Source organism: Somniosus microcephalus, chromosome 19 (genome assembly GCF_052327205.1).
Source record: "Somniosus microcephalus isolate GS21.2 chromosome 19, FLI_Smic_1.0, whole genome shotgun sequence".
NCBI classification, from domain to species: domain Eukaryota; kingdom Metazoa; phylum Chordata; class Chondrichthyes; order Squaliformes; family Somniosidae; genus Somniosus; species Somniosus microcephalus.
Genome location: NC_141005.1, coordinates 29,708,069 through 29,724,794, shown reverse-complemented (window position 1 = coordinate 29,724,794; position 16,726 = coordinate 29,708,069).

Sequence of the window (16,726 nt, the reverse complement as noted above, 5' to 3'; positions counted from 1 at the left end):
ATCGATAGATTTTTGGATATTAAGGGAATCAAGGGATATGGGGATAGTGCGGGAAGATGGAGTTGAGGTAGAAAATCAGCCATGATCTTATTGAATGACGGAGCAGGCTCGAAGGGCCAATTGGCCTACTCCTGCTCCTAGTTATTATGTCCTTATGTGTTCATGTGCAGATTGATTAACTGATGGGACATAATGCTCCCAGCACAGTGGATGTAATGCCCTGGGCTATGGGGTAAAAGAGAAGTAAAGATAATCAAAATGGCTTTGAGTGAAGACCTAAATGAGAGAGCTGCATGAAGTAATATCCCGAACCATGAAATGTCACCAAATCAAAATGCTGAGCAGAAGAATGAAAGGTTGCATACATCATTCCTACCTATCAAATGCTGAGTTCCTAAATGGAGGCCATGTTTCAAGGGTCACCATTCTAACTTTTATTCTGTTCCTACAGGTGTTTCTGAAGAAGACTCCCCAAACCCCAGTGGCGTCCATGAAGCCAGCACTGAACAGCACTCAGCACACCCACTCCACTCATAGAAAGCACCACACAGGCACATCCACCCTAGGAGATAGTCAGTTTGAGGTGAGCTCTACATAAGAGCACGACTGGCCAGGGGATGGTAGTGATGGCAGAAGAGGAGATGGAACTTGGTAGCTGAAGGGCAAGCTGATGTCCTTCATCAGCTGCAGAGCCTTGGGATCCATTTAAAAGAAGAATATTACCTGAGCATCAACATTTTCTGCAGTCATTAGAATATTTGCCAAGCACATGCAAGGTCTGAGGGCAACTGTGGAAGAGGTCACTTGTGCAGTCAAGAATGACTGCTTATCAGGACTGTAGTGCACCATAGAGCATTTGGCAACTCCAGGACCATCTGTAGTCAAGCCCCAAGTGACAGAAATCCTAAGCCCAGTTGTGGTATCTCTCGTGAATGCTCAGAGTGCAATAGAGTCATTGGATTCCAATCTCCAAGGCTATCTTGTGTGATTTCAAGATGCTGGGTAATCCAATGCATAGAGCAATTATTGCAGGATTTCTCTGCCCTCATTGCTGCCTTGAGATTTGCCCCCAGGTCAGGTGAGTGACGCCGTGCCCAGCAATAGGGGCATGATTAGAATGGGCACAGGTGAGGCTGTTGCCTCTCAAGGTGGCATCACATTCGACCTCTTCAGCCGCCATGCTCAAATGGTAGTAGATGTGCCAGAAAATAAATAGCATCACAGCACATGCAACAGAGCCAATTATGGGACCATCTTATGACCCAGCACAAGTAGCTATCGGGCCACCTCAATCACAGGAGGCTTATAATAGACACCAGCAGCAAGCCACCTCAATTACTTTGGGGAGTAACTAGAAGGAGCACTAGGTTAGATTCACCACACCCAGACATCTGAAGCTCTGCATCAAAATGCCTTGTATGTTGGCCCTTGCATTATGCACATGCAGAGAACTGTTGCTGCATTGAATGAATGGAGCACTTAGGTGAAGGTATTGCCAGGGAGACCCTGAGGTGTGGCACTTGATGTCTGCAATAGTGATTCAGTAGGAATCTCTACTGACCCTTCATCAGCAACAACAACTTGAATTTATAGAACGCCTTTAACCTAGTAAGACTGTATCCCAAGGCATTTCACAGGAGCGTTATCAAACAAAATCTGACACTGAGCCACATAAGCAGATATTAGAGCAGATGACCAAAAGCTTGGTCAAAGGCGTAGGTTTTAAGGAGTGTCTTAAAGGAGGAGAGAGAGTTAGAGAAGTGGAGATGTTTAGGGAGGTAATTCCAGAGCTTAGGGCCGCGGTAGCTGAAGGCACGACCAATGATGGAGCGATTAAAATTCGCGATGCGCAAGAGGCCAGAATTAGAGGAGCGCAGAGATCTCGGAGGGTTGTAGGTTACAGAGATAGGGAGGGGGCGAGGCCATGGAGGGATTTGAAAACAAGGATGAGAATTTCAAAATCAAAGCGTTGCTGGACCAGGAGACAATTGTAGGTCAGTGAGCACAGGGGTGTTTGGTGAACAGGACTTGGCGCGAGTTTGGATCCGGGCAGCAGAGGTTTGAATGAGCTCAAGTTTATGGAGGGTGGAAGATGGGAGGCCAGCCAGGGGAGCGTTGGAATAGACAAGTCTAGAGGTAAGAAAGGAATAGATGAAGGTTTCAGTAGCAGATGAGCTGGGGCAGAGGCAGAGTCGGGCGATGTTAAGGTAGTGGAAGTAGGCGTCATCTTCATCTTTCTCTGTTTGACAGCTGGGAGACGTACTTTCTTCCTCCACCAGCTCCATTCTCACGCTTCTTCGGATGACAAAGTTGCTGAGCATGCAAAAGACTATGATGATCTTGGAGACTCTAGCGGGACTGTATTGTAAGGTGCCTCCAATCTGTCCAGGCCTCTGAAGCATATCTGGTAATGATCCTGGTGGCTGCATGAGCTTCATTATATCTTCACTAAGCTGCTGTTTGTAGCTATCTCAATAGTGTCAGGAACCAGGGCTGAAGATGGTGGCCTTGCTCTCCTAGAAACCAACCAGGCTGTCTTTCTTCACATTCCAATAATCCTGGCACTGTGCGTTGCCTTAAAATGAAGGCATCGCGATTGCTGCCTGAGAAACCTGTGGGTTCCCCCACATAATCCCATTAATTAAGCCATGGAGAATCCTGCTATCCTGAGAAAATTGCACACCCCTCTCATTCTGCTACTGTCTGCCCATGGTGAAAGTGAAATAAAGCATCGGTCATCTGCTTGGTACATTGGTGAGGTGCAAATTGACTGACATTGGCTGATGTTTGGAATGAGCCACCTGCATAAAAGTTCAGGGCTGTGACCACAATTGACACTGCCATCTCTGCGTTGGAGGTTGGCTGAAGGTTAGGTTTTGACATAATTCTATCACTATTTCATGAGTGAAACAGAGCCTGAAAGGTAGGTTCCTTCCGACATTCCAAGTAGGTACGCCTCTGCGTGTTTGGTAAGGGCAGATGCAGGCAGTTCCTTCTGATCTGCCTTATATCCTTCCTTTCATTCTCTTCGTCACCCTCCAAATAATACAAGTTAGTGGAATCCCCATTGGAATGACCATTTTCAAAATTATTGTCGCAGCAATGAAAAATGTAGCATCCAAAAACTCTTGAGGCAAAGACCTTTCTCCTTTCATGAACAGGGGCGTTTTATTTGCAACTCTTGTACTTGTTTCCAAAGAATTATAGAAAATTATGGTTAGTACCTCTACTATGTCATCTCCCTCAGTATTTTCAACATAATATTTTGTGAAATGTTAAAAGCAAGTAGATGCTATGCCCAGACCTACCCCGTGAAGCTGCTTTATCAATCATGCTTTGTACCACCATCTTCTTTGTCTCTCTCCATTTAGTTTCAAGCTATGTCCCGCTTGCACAAATGTCCGGTGTCCAATTACAAACATGCAACATTTTGATTTTACATCATGATGTATTTAAACTATTCTGACGCTAAATAAATTGTTTTCACTGACAGTACTGCTCAGCATTGTGTAACAGACTGTCACATCAATGAGTGATACACCAACATCTTAATCAGAGATCAGCTGGGTTTACATTATGATAAAAGTGGTTTGAGGCCATTGTGAGATGAATGGTGGCAGTAAGCTCTACTGTGGCTCTGAATGGGATATTGCTTACACTTATCACCTTATATTGCTATCAGCGTGTTACAGCTTTTTTTTTATTAATTAATTGGATGTGTGCATCGTTGGCAAGGCCAGCATTTATTGCCCATCCCTAATTGTCCTTGAGAAGGTGGTAGGTGAGCCATCTTCTTGAACCACTGCAGTTCGTATGGTGAAGGTCTTTTTCATAGTAGCTTGGTACAATTAAGTGAGGCTTGCTAGGCCATTTCAGAGCGGCAGTTAAGAGTCACCCACATTGCTGTGGGTCTGGAGTCACGTATAGGGCAGACCGGGTATCACGGCAGGTTTCCTTCCCTAAATGACATTAGTGAACCAGATGGGTTTTTACGACAATCAAATAATTTTATGGTCACCATTACTGATACTAGCTTTTTATTCCAGATTTATTTAATTAACTAAATTTAAATTCCCCAGCTGCCGTGGTGGGATTTGAAATCATGTCTCCGGGTCATTAGCCAGGCTTCTGGATTACTAGACCAGTAACACAACCACTATGCCATCGTTATATAAAAAGTCATATAAGGTAGCAAGAGATAGCCTGAATACTAGCTCTCCAGGTTATTCCATTTTTTTCCTACAATTTTCTTCCTTGTTTATTTTCCCTCTTTTCCTGAAAGTCAACATCCATGCCAGATTGCAATTCCATGGGTGGCAGCCACCTCCAATACTTTGCCTAAGTGATCATTCTTCATTTGTGAGCCTGGACAACAAGCATCAGCAGGATGCCCATCATGAGATGCCTCGCAGCTGACCTTGCCCTCACCTGAACTGAATTTCCAGCAAGAGTCACAGGATAAACAGAATCACAATTCAGGCTTTTCCCCAACACTTTCGTCCTGTGTTCACGGCTAGATGGTGTATTTACAGCACCTGGTCTCCTAGGAACAGAAATGTATGTCTGTTTATGTGGTGTTTATGGAATACCGAATCTAGCTTCAACAATTAACCCCTAATTGCTCACTGGGTAAAGCATGGGAGGTCCACCAAGTTCTCCCATCCTTTTCAGAAGTAGAAAATATCATCATACCAATGCATTCAGGATAAAACCACTTTTGTCAGATTTATTTAATGGTTAACTGGAAGCAAAAAAACACTGCAAGATAAAAAGTATTGAGAAGCATCCGGGAAGGTGCCGAACACCTTGAGTCTCTTCGCCGGGAGCAAGTGGAAGCCAAGCGCAGGCAGCGCAAGGAGCACACGTCAACCCAAGCACCCCACCCACCCGCCCCTTCAACCACCGTCTGCCCCACCTGTGACAGAGACTGTAGGTCCCGCATTGGACTCACCAGTCACCTGAGAACTCATTTTTAATGTGGAAGCAAGTCATCCTTGGTTCTGAGGGACTGCCTAAGAAGAAGAAGAAGAAGACTTAAAAAGCAATGAAACTAGAATCAGACCACAAGGGCTTAATACCCAATTTATAAAAAGGGGTTTCTTACAGGATTTGACAAGTATCTGGTCTTTTGGATGAAACAATTAGGGGTCAGCCTCTTCGTACATGTTCAGGATGAGATGTTGTACATAGGTGACATGAATTCCAGTTCACCCATGTAGTTCAATGTCTTTAACAGAACTAAAGCCTGAGGTCTGACTTGTGCCAATGGACTTCTTTATGTTTCAGCCATTTGTTCGCAAGTAAACAAACAAACTGGGAGTTTAACAAATCTTAAATGTTGCGAGATAAAGTATTAATGTCTGGATATTTGCCATCTTCTATATACAATGCCCCTAGATGGAATTTTGCCTCTATAATGGATTACCCTAATAGCTCAGTATTCTAAATGAATAGAGTTGTTCTACTCCATTGTCTGTCAATCTGCATACATTAACATTTCAAATAAACTGTTCCAGCTACCAGAACAACTTTGACTTAATTGGTTTCTCAATAAAGCCACTCGATGCATTTCCACAGACAAAGCATCGGTGGTCCTCCATATTGAATATGGGTGAAAAAGTACATCTTTCATTTTAATTCTTTAAAAAAAGTGCATGAAGTACTGACATAAAAATCCCTGTATGTCACAATCAGGAGCAAGAACCTTGGATATTTTTTTCCCTTTCCCTAGCCAAGGGACACTGAGGTCAATCGTAGCTCCTACTGCTGTCCTGGCTGGTGACCGTTAGCTCAGCACAGACAGTGAGTTAAACCTGGATCCCTTCTGGGCTATATAGGTCAATTTCTCATTGCATTAAACCATCAAGGGAACTGGCTCTTCTTTCTCTGTTTTCTTATATTTAAAATTTAAACTGTATAGTTCTGACATATCAACTCCTAATAAAAAGCTAGCAGCCTCTTTATATGTGGTAATGGATCCCATTAACTCTGCTCTGTCATTTATAATGAATGCTGTTTAAGTATCATGTGATCACTGGCCCAGCTCTGGACAAAACTGTTCTTTTAACGTGTGTTGCAGACAGTTCATGTGCATGAGAGGCGACCTCAGACGATCAGGTTTCCACCTCATTTAAAATGCGTGGCTGAGACCTTGGCTAACAACAAAACCTCCTTTGTTAACTTAAAAAATCCCTGAAGATATGAACAAAGAGCTGGAATTCAAAATGTTAATTGATTTAAATGTTATTTAATGAACATGCCTTAGGTATAGATGTTAAAACACCGATAATGGAGGAAACTATTTTGACAATTGCTTTGTCTGTTGGTATCATAGTTTGGTATATAAGGCTAAATGAAATAGATGGTTTACTGTGCACATCCGCTTGTTGCAACTTTGCATGCCATATGCAGTTTTCTATCTTTGCAGCCCACGTGTGATTTCCTGATCTGACCACCATCATTGCCAGGCTCTGCCAATGCTGTCTGCCAGGACATTGATGTGAACAAATCTCTGCCCTCCTTGCCCCCATGTTCTCACCCCCGTTGACTTATTCTCTGCTATCCTTTGACTTTCCCCACTATCTATCTTCTCCTTCATGCTCTAACTGTCTCTCCTCATGACTTGACTGGAATTCCTGCAGGAGGAATTTCAAACATGAAGATGCGCCCAACAGCTCCACAGAACAATGTGGTGGTGTGATAAACAACTATGCCAATGGCCCATCTTGAGCAGGACGCATCCAATTATGGGCTGGTTATGGCAACCCATTGATTATAGCTAAGACAGCATGATTTCTGAATGGACTGTCCGAAAATACCTAAATGAAAACTAGATACCACACAATGTGGTTTTTAAAATATAGATCCATAATTTTCCACTTCTACTGAATAGACACATTGGGCAGAACTTTCAACTTTGGTGAGGGCATAAAATAGGCGGCAGTGAACCAGTTGCCCATTATACACCCCAACCAGTTTTGCTTTCCATTGAAGGCAAAAGAAAGAAAATTTAGGCTGGGTGGGTGGCAAAACCGCTATCACAATTTTTATGCCATCACAGAAGTTGAAAGTTCCGCCCATTAATTAAGATTTTTCAAAGAACTTTCATCAACAAAGCATCAGGGCTCAATCCTGTTTTGGACTTGGTAAAAGCCAACCATTTACAGAGACGAGTTATAGTGAATCTGGAAACAGCCAAGAAAGTGGAGTTATAGCTTCATTATTTTTAAGCTGCTGGAATTTATCCAATGCCTCCATAGGTCTCTCCCCAGTCTTTGAAAGTGGTAGAGCATCACATCAGGCTTTTTTTTTAGTTTAAATTATTGTGCAAATTTGTTAAATAAATGAACTAGCAAATAATCCAATAATGATATATAACAATTATCTGTTTACAGTAGGAAGTCTATTAACTAACTCCTCAAATAAGAGTCGCTATCTAATTCTAAACTATTCTTCTTAACTTTTCTGTATACCTAGTACTTTTCTTTCCTGTAATCAGACACATCTTTTCCTGTGAAGATTCCAATCAGTTCAATTATCTTCGATGAACTCAGCTTGTAAAACAGATCCTGCCATTTATATATCCTTTCACCACTTGTCATGGCTTGTTTGGATTTTCGTAACTGACACTCAAAACTCAAATATAATTATCTGTCATATCTTTAGCTGAACAAACCACACTGTCTGTTCTTCAGCAGAAGTTTGACCAAAACCCGCACTAAACTGTGAAAACAGGGTTCTGTCGACACTCCACTCTACACAGTTACATAGTGAGTAGTCAATTGGTAGAACCCCCAGGAAATTCCCGGCGAGAATTGCTACCAATTCAGTTAATCTTACACACAAATTTGCTTTGCTTAATGAATAGGAAATCATTACAGTTACACAGTGAGTAGATCTTATCTTGCTGAAGAAAAAACCCAGTACAGTTATACAATGAACAACCCTTAACGTACTGAATAAATCAGAACTTTACACTGTTACATAGTGAGTAACCCTTACCTTGCTGAATAAACCAGAACTCTACACAGTTACATAGTGAGTAAGCCTTATCTTGCTGAATTACCTTACCTCGTTACCTCTGGAGTCCCCCAAGGATCTATCCTTGGCCCCCTCCTATTTCTCATCTACATGTTGCCCCTTGGTGACATCATCTGAAAACACAGCGTCAGTTTCCACATGTAGGCTGGTGACATCCAGCTCTACCTCACTACCTCTTCTCTCAACCCCTCCACGGTCTCTAAATTGTCAGACTGCTTGTCTGACATCCAGTTCTGGATGAGCAGAAATTTTTTTCAATTAAATATTGGGAAGACCGAAGCCATTGTTTTCGGTCCCTGCCACAAACTCCGTTCCCTAGCCATTGACTCCCATCCCTCTCCCTAACATCTGTCTGAGGCTGAACCACACTGTTCGCAAGCTTGGTGTCATATTTGACCCTGAAATGAGCTTCCAACCAGATATCTGCAGTATAACTAAGAATGCCTATTTCCACCTCCGTAACATCGCCCTTCTCCACCCTTGCCTCAGCTCATCCACTGCTGAAACCCTCATCCATGCCTTTGTTACCTCTGGACTTGACTATTCCAATGCACTCCTGGCTGGCCTCCCCTACGTAAACCTGAGGTCATCCAAACTCGGCTGCTCGTGTCCTAACTCGCACCAAGTACCGTTCATCTATCACCCCTGTGCTCGCTGACCTACATTGGCTCCTGGTTAAGCAACGCCTTGATTTCAAAATTCTCATCCTTGTTTTCAAATCCCTCCATGGCCTCGCCCCTCCCTATCTCTGTAATCTTCTTCAGCCCCTCAACCCCCCGAGATATCTGCGCTCCCTGCCTAAACCTCTCCGCCTCGCTACCTCTCTTTCCTCCTTTAAGACGCTCCTTAAAACCTACCTCTTTGACCAAGCTTTTGGTCACCTGCCCTAATTTACCCTTATGTGGCTCAGTGTCCATTTTTTTTTGTCTTTTAATACTCCTGTGAAGCGCCATGGGACGTTTTACTACGTTAAAGGCGCTATATAAATAAATGGTGAATGGAGGGTCAAAGGCTGGACAGTTCTGATTTCATAAGTGCAGTTGTAAGAGAGTTGGGAGAGAGTTTTTTCCAGGGGCGGACACAGGAGGAAGTACGGTTGGGGGGGGGTGGTGGGCGGTGGGGGGGGGGGTGTGGGTAGCAATACAAGGAAGTGGTCAGAGATGGCCTTATCTGCGATTGACACGATGAGAGTAGAGAGGCCAAGGGAGATGGCAAGGTCGAGGTGGTGGCCGTGAATATGGGTTGGGGATTTTACATGGAGGGAGAGATTAAAGGTGGATAGGAGGCTAGTGAACTCAGATGCATTGAGATGGAGGTTGAAATCACTGAGGATGAGAAGTCATTCAGTGCAGAGGCTGAGGGAGAGATCAGTGAAGATATCTCAGTAATAAAATTTTTATGGTACTTGGGTGGGCGGTAGAGAACAAGAATTTTAAATGGGAGGTGAGAGGGGTGGAATAAGGTGAGATGCTCAAAGGAGGAGAAAGTGCCGGAGGGGTAAGGCGACAGACCAAGGTGTAACTGGGTGATGAGAGCCACACTGTCACCACAGCGGTCTGAGCAGGGCAAGTGGTGGAAGGTATAGCCAGGCAGGGACGCTCATTTAAGGGTAAGGTGTCATCACCCCCCAACCAAGTTTCCGTCAGGGCCATGATGTCGATGCAATCATCCACGGTAAGCTCCCGGATGGCAAGGGCCTTGTTCACAAGTGACGACATTCTAGCGGGAGATGCGGAGAGGGTCGGTGATGGCTGCCCCACTGCCAGCATCCAAAGGGTCAGCGCTGGGGGGAGGGGGGGAGTTAGATGGGGAGGAGATTGGCAAGATTTGCCCTCAGTGGGTGCGCTGGGCGAGTAGGTCGGTGAGAGAGTAGGATGGGACAATTGGGGTTGCTGCTCGTAAGGCAGCAGTGACGAGTGCCTCAATGGGCCCTTCGTAGGATGCCAGTAGAGGCACAGAGGGAAGCTGCAGGCTTATCTAGGAGGGAGTCAAGCCTGGGATGGCGGCAGGAGAGTAGGAAGGTCGAAGAGTAATGAAGGATTGGGGTAGGGATTTGGAAGGGCAGAGTATCCGAGAGAGGAGAGATGAAAGGAGGCATGACGACAGGAGAGAGCGGTCAGAGAGGGATAGCGAGAAATGGAAAAGAGGGGGAAAATATGGAAAAGTATAGAATGGCTCAGGTCCGATATATATATAGTTATATAGAATGTAGCTTTACTCTGCTGAACAAACAAGAAGGCCATACAATTACACCAGAATTGCTGTGATTGTTACTATATATTTGACATTTACAAAACATGATTTTGCCTGCACTACTCAACTGCTCACCACGTTGTTCCAGGGAGCACCTCTGCCCTCTTTAACCAACTTGGTTGAAGGTAAAACAAGAGCCAGTGACACCTGCAGCAGAGTATTGCAAAATCTAAACTGTGTAAAAATCAAAAAATAATAAGAGTCCCATCTAATTCTAACTAACCTTATTATCACAGCACTCTCCCGACTGTTTCACTGAGGTCAGCAGGATTGTCTGTGGTTAGCAGTGGGGCCGGTACCATGATAAGATGAAGATTTGACAGTTCAGGGTGTTATATTGAATTGGATCCATTATATATTTGTACCACACCATGGAAGGCTGAGGAAACAGAAAGTAATTTTGTTTATTACCCAGTGGCAGATTTTTCAGTGAATGACAACAGTGAGCAAAGGCTGTTAAAAAGGCCTACAGGATCCTTGGCTTTATAAATAGAGGCACAGGGTACAAAAGCAAGGAAGTTATGTGAAACCTTTATAAAACACTGGTTCGGTCCCAGCTGGAGTATTGTGGCCAATTCTGGGCACCGCACTTTAGGAAGGACGTCAAGGTCTTAGAGAGGGTGCAGAGGAGATTTAACATAGAAACATAGAAGATAGGAGCAGGAGTAGGCCATTCGGCCCCTCGAGCCTGCTCCACCATTCAATGCGATCATGGCTGATCATCCAAATTCAGTACCCTGTCTCTGCTTTCTCCCCATATCCCTTGATCCCTTTAGCCTTAAGAAATATATCTAACTCCTTCTTGAATATATTTAATGTATTGGCCTCAACTGTCTTCTGTGGTAGAGAATTCCACAGGCTCACCACTCTCTGGGTGAAGAAATTCCTCCTCATCTCTATCCTAAATGGCCTACCACTTATCCTTAGACTGTGACCCCTGGTTCTGGACTCCCCGACCATCGGGAACATCCTTCCTGCATCTAGTCTGTCCAGTCCTGTCAGAATTTTATAAGTTTCAATGAGATCCCCTCTAATTCTTCTAAACTCCAGCGAGTATAAGCCCAATCGACCCAATCTCTCCTCATACGTAATTCCTGCCATCCCAGGTATCAGCCTGGTGAATCTTCGCTGAACTCCTTCCATGGCAAGAACATCCTTCCTCAGATAAGGTGACCAAAACTGCACACAATACTCAAGGTGTGGTCTCACCAAGGCCCTGTACAACTGCAGCAAGACATCCTTGTTCCTGTACTCAAACCCTCTCGCTACGAAGGCCAACATGCCATTTGCCTTCTTAACCGCCTGCTGCACCTGCATGCTTACCTTCAGCGACTGGTGCACAAGGACACCCAGGTCTCGTTGCACTTCCCCTTCTCCCAATCTATTGCCATTCAGATAATAATCTGCCTTCCTGTTTTTGCCACCAAAGTGGATAACCTCGCATTACTCGATGAGGGAATGAGAGACTTCAGTTACATGGAGAGACCCGAGAAACTGGGGTTGTTCTCCTTTGACCAGAGAAGGTTAAGAGGAGGTTTGATAGGGATGTTCAAAATCATGAAAGGTTTTGTTCGAGTAAATAAGGAGAAACTGTTTCCAGTGGCAGAAGGGTCGGTAACCAGAGGACACAGATTTAAGGTAATTGGCAAAAGAACCAGAGGCGACATGAGGACATTTTTTATTACAAAGTGAGTTGTTATGATCTGGAATGCACTGACTGAAAGGGTGGTGGAAGCAGATTCAATAATAACTTTCAAAAGTCACAGCGCCAGGGACCCGGGTTCAAATCCGGCCTCGGGTGACTGTCTGTGTGGAGTTTGCACATTCTCCCCGTGTTTGCGTGGGTTTTCTCCGGGTGCTCCGGTTTCCTCCCACAGTCCAAAGATGTGCGGGTTAGGTTGATTGGCCATGATAAAAAATTGACTCTTAGTGTTAGGGGGGATTAAATACGTGGGGTTACGGGGTTACGGGGATAGGGCTTGGGTGGGATGGCTGTCGGTGTAGGGACCGGGTGCTAGGGTTTGGATGATCAGCCATGATCTCGTTGAATGGCGGAGCAGGCTCGAAGGGCCGAATGGCCTCCTTCTGTGCTGTATCATTTTAAAGAATAGCAACTATTGGTTGGTGACATCACACACCACAGAATAGAATAGCCATTCTTCAAGTGTCATCATGGACAGTGAGTATTGCCAGGCTGAGAACAAATGGACTCTGTGGGCTGGATTTTCTCAGCCCCAAGGAGGCGGGCATGGAGGCGGGACTGCCAGTAAAGTAGCAGAAAGTGGGGGCGGATGGCAATACGTAGTTAACAGGCAGAAAAAGGATTGGGGCCATTTTACCTTCACAGGTGAAGGCTTCCCGACCTCGGAGAACATTTTTGTTCATGGGTTGGAGGAGACGTGAAGGAGGTCTGCGGGGGTCAGAGGCACCTGGAAGTAAGATGTAGAGGTGAGTGATGGGTGCAAGTGTGGAGTGGTAAGTATGTACAGTGATTGATAAGTGTTAAAAAATGTGCACTTACCATGTTTTCTTCCTACAGCCTTCATCCACCCTGGATCGGGAGACCCGACATCCTCCTTGTAGATTTCACAGACTGGCTGTTGGATCCTCCAAACCAACAGCCATCTGAAATCAACAAAGTTGAAAGGTTTGATGAGTCCTGAACACAAGGACTCATCAAACTACAGAGAATGTCAGTGTTTGACAGCTTCACAGAGCTGTCAAATGCTGACATTTCTTCTTTCAAGAAGTCTTGACAGATAGCATGTCTGGCGTTGACATGCTCTGTCAGTGACTTTCTCCCTAATTGGCCTGCTGAGCCTGCAGGGAGGGCTTAACAAGGTCAATCAGGGGAAAATCCCTCTGGTTGGTCAGACGATGATGGAGGCGGGACATTGACACAACAAGCAGCAGTCCAGCCTTCAACTCGTCTCCACTGAGAAAATCCAGCCCAAAATCTCACTTGATAGCTCAGTTGGTAAATCTGTTCAGTGTGGTACTTAAATAATGCAGCTCAGGAAGGTGCCAGGTTCAATCACTTATATTATTATAAAGTTAGCTAGTTTTAGTTGGGGCAGCAGTAGGGTGCTACAAAAAGATGTCAAATGAAGACAGATTCAGCTGTGATGGTCTCTGCCCTGCAATACTCGCTGTCCATGATCACATTTGAAGAATGGCTATTTGGAAGACATACAGGAGCACTGGTGGTACTGTAGCCCAACATGAGCTAACAGGCGAGGGTTAAGAGAAGCAAATTGCACTACCATCTTGTGTGAAGTCTAATATCACCTGTGTGTGTGAGCTCCTTAACTATTCAAGACGTGCTGTAGCCAAGTATTGAGTCCATTTGTTTCATGATTAAAATAAAAAGCAATTACCTTTCACCTCCCTCCCCCTTTCTTTTCCTTGGTGCATGCGAGATACAATCTAATAATGAATTACTGGGGCTTTAGAGATTTAAGAAAAGTCCCCTATCTGTTCTCGTATTCTACTCACTATAACTTTGGAATCTAACGTTGGTTTAGTATACAAATTGAGGGGCAGGAATGCGAGAGAAAAGTTCAATATGCATCCACTTCTCACACTTAATGCAAATTGTGCACTATACATAACATTTTTGACTAAATTAAATTAAAAAATGGGAAAGCTTGTTATTTTCTTCCTCCTCTAACTTTGTAATATGCACCAGCACCGTGACACAAAATGCACTAGAAAACTCATTTAATGTGCACCAACCAACCAACTAATACACACCAGCATATCCACCCAATACACACCAGCAAACGCTCCCAATATGTACCAGCAAAGTGACACAAAATACACCCAAAAACCCATCCAACATACACCAGCAAATCCATACAAAGTACACCACATAAATATGCCAGCAAACCAACCCAAATATGATAGCCAATGTAATCAAAGATTTTTGAAGTGATGTTTCTGAAAAAAAACTATCAGGTCCATATTATTTTTGACTTCAGAGACACGCTGCATTAGTGACAGAGAAAGACAGACAGATAGGGAGGAGTGGGTTGGTACAGTAACCTGTACTTTTGTTAATACAGAGAACTTGAAACAATCATTGGTTACGTAAAGATTGGTTTATACAGAGGCAGTCAAAAGAGAAACAAAAATTATTTATTTTCCAGGAACCAATCAAAAAGCTCTCAACATAGAAACATAGAAGATAGGAGCAGGAGTAGGCCATTCGGCCCCTCGAACCTGCTCCGCCATTCAATGAGATCTATCAAAGAAGGTTCACTCGGTTGATCCCGGGGATGAGGGGATGGACATATGAGGAGAGGTTGAGTAGATTGGGACTCTACTCATTGGAGTTCAGAAGAATGAGAGGCGATCTTATTGAAACATATAAGATTGTGAAGGGGTTGGATCGGGTGGATGCGGGGAGGATGTTCCCGATGATGGGTGAAACTAGAACTAGGGGGCATAGTCTTAGAATAAGGGGCTGCTCTTTCAAAACTGAGATGAGGAGGAACTACTTCACTCAGAGGGTGGTAGGTCCATGGAATATGCTGCCCCAAAAAGCTGTAGAAGCTACATCATTACATAAATTTAAAACAGAAATAGACAGTTTCCTAGAAGTAAAGGGAATTAAGGGTTACGGGGAGCGGGCAGGAATTTGGACATGAGTCTAGGTTCGGATCGGACATGGCCCTGTGGGTAGCGGAGCGGGCCCAGGGGCCGTGTAGCCTGATCCTGCTCCTATTTCGTGTGTCTAATTCTGTTAGATTCAGGAGATGGTTCTGTGATAGTAGATTGGCGGTTAGGATCAGATCAGCCATGATCTCATTGAATGGCGGAGCAGGCTCGAGGGGCCGATTGGCCTACTCCTGCTCCTATTTCTTATGTTCTTATGTTCTTATGATTGCTCCGACCCAAGGGGCCTCGCACAACAAGATTGCTAATTAATCCTTTCTCATTACATAATACCCAGTCTAAGATGGCCTGATCTCTAGTTGGTTCCTTGACATGTTGGTCCAGGAAACCATCTCGTATACACTCCAGGAATTCATCCTCCACAGTATTGTTACTAATTTGGTTAGCCCAATCTATATGTAGATTAAAGTCACCCGTGATAACTGCTGTGCCCTTATTGCACGCGTCTCTAATTTTCCATTTAATGCCACCTTGATTCACCGATTTTGAGCAGAACCCTTATGAACTTTTTTCTAAGCTCTTTCATTGGAAAATGCCATCTTTTTCCACTTCCATAACCTAGGACCTACATGAGAACAATGTAAAGCATGAACTTTTGAATGTTTTGAGTTAATCTTTGATATGTAAAAAATATATGTACTAGAAGTTGTTTATAAATGCAATTTACATTTATTAAAGCAGCGGTCTGGTTATTCAAAACATTTACTTCACTATCTCAAAGCAGATCTTTTACAATTTTTTTTCAACATTCCTTCACCCCCAACACACACCCTCACCCACCCCAGCGATGCCAGACTCCAGGAACGACTCCATTTAAACCCACCAGATATCACATCCCAACACTATGTATTGCGCTCAAATCACAGAACTCTGCCCCCTTTGAGGTCCCCAACCTCAAGACACCCTCCCTCAAACAATTATCATGGAGAAATGGGTGGAACTGTACATCTGATCCCCCAAAAGCACAGGTAAAAACCCCAATGTGATGTATCGCCGCTCAAAAATCTTTTTTCAAAACTTTTTCCACCACTATTTTTTTTAGCCTGACAAGCTATACATAGGTAAAAACATGTTGAAAATAAGATTGGGACATAATAGAGACTTTATTTTTTACAATAACAAGATTAAATTTACCTATAAAATTGTCTTTTGTATTTTTCAGTATGTTTTGTTAACATATATACTCAGAGAGCTCAACCTTCTGACAAACAGGGCTGAAGCTGATACTGTTCTGAGAGCTATTACTCTGTCAGCTGAAGAGAGGTAACACCTACATCTGTGCCGGCAATTCCCAAAATACTGGCGCCTGAGTGTGTGCAATGCGGAGAATCTTCCAGCGTGCATTTGTATGATTCTCTCAGCTGCGCTGTGCAGCAATATGAAGCATGTCTTTTCTCAGGCTCGAGCAGCAATTATGAGCTCGTGAACAGTGCACTCGGTGAAACCACAGAGCACAAATGAGCTGGAGCAGGTGGTGTTGGCACAAGAGGCACAGCAAGCATTGGCTGGAGGGTGAGATTGCTTCCATCCACAGCTGATGAGGACAAGATTCTGATCTCTGGAGCCCAGCTTTTAAAAAAATAGGATGCTTTCTGCGTATGAAAGATTGCTGGAGTCACTGCGGGGAGTGTACCAACCTGCTTTCGTCACATTACGGTTGGTGTAGACAATTCCAGATACCATGCGGTCCACCTTGGACAGCATGACAACACCAGAGACCCCACGGAAGGAAACCTAATGGCAGTCTTAGCATCTC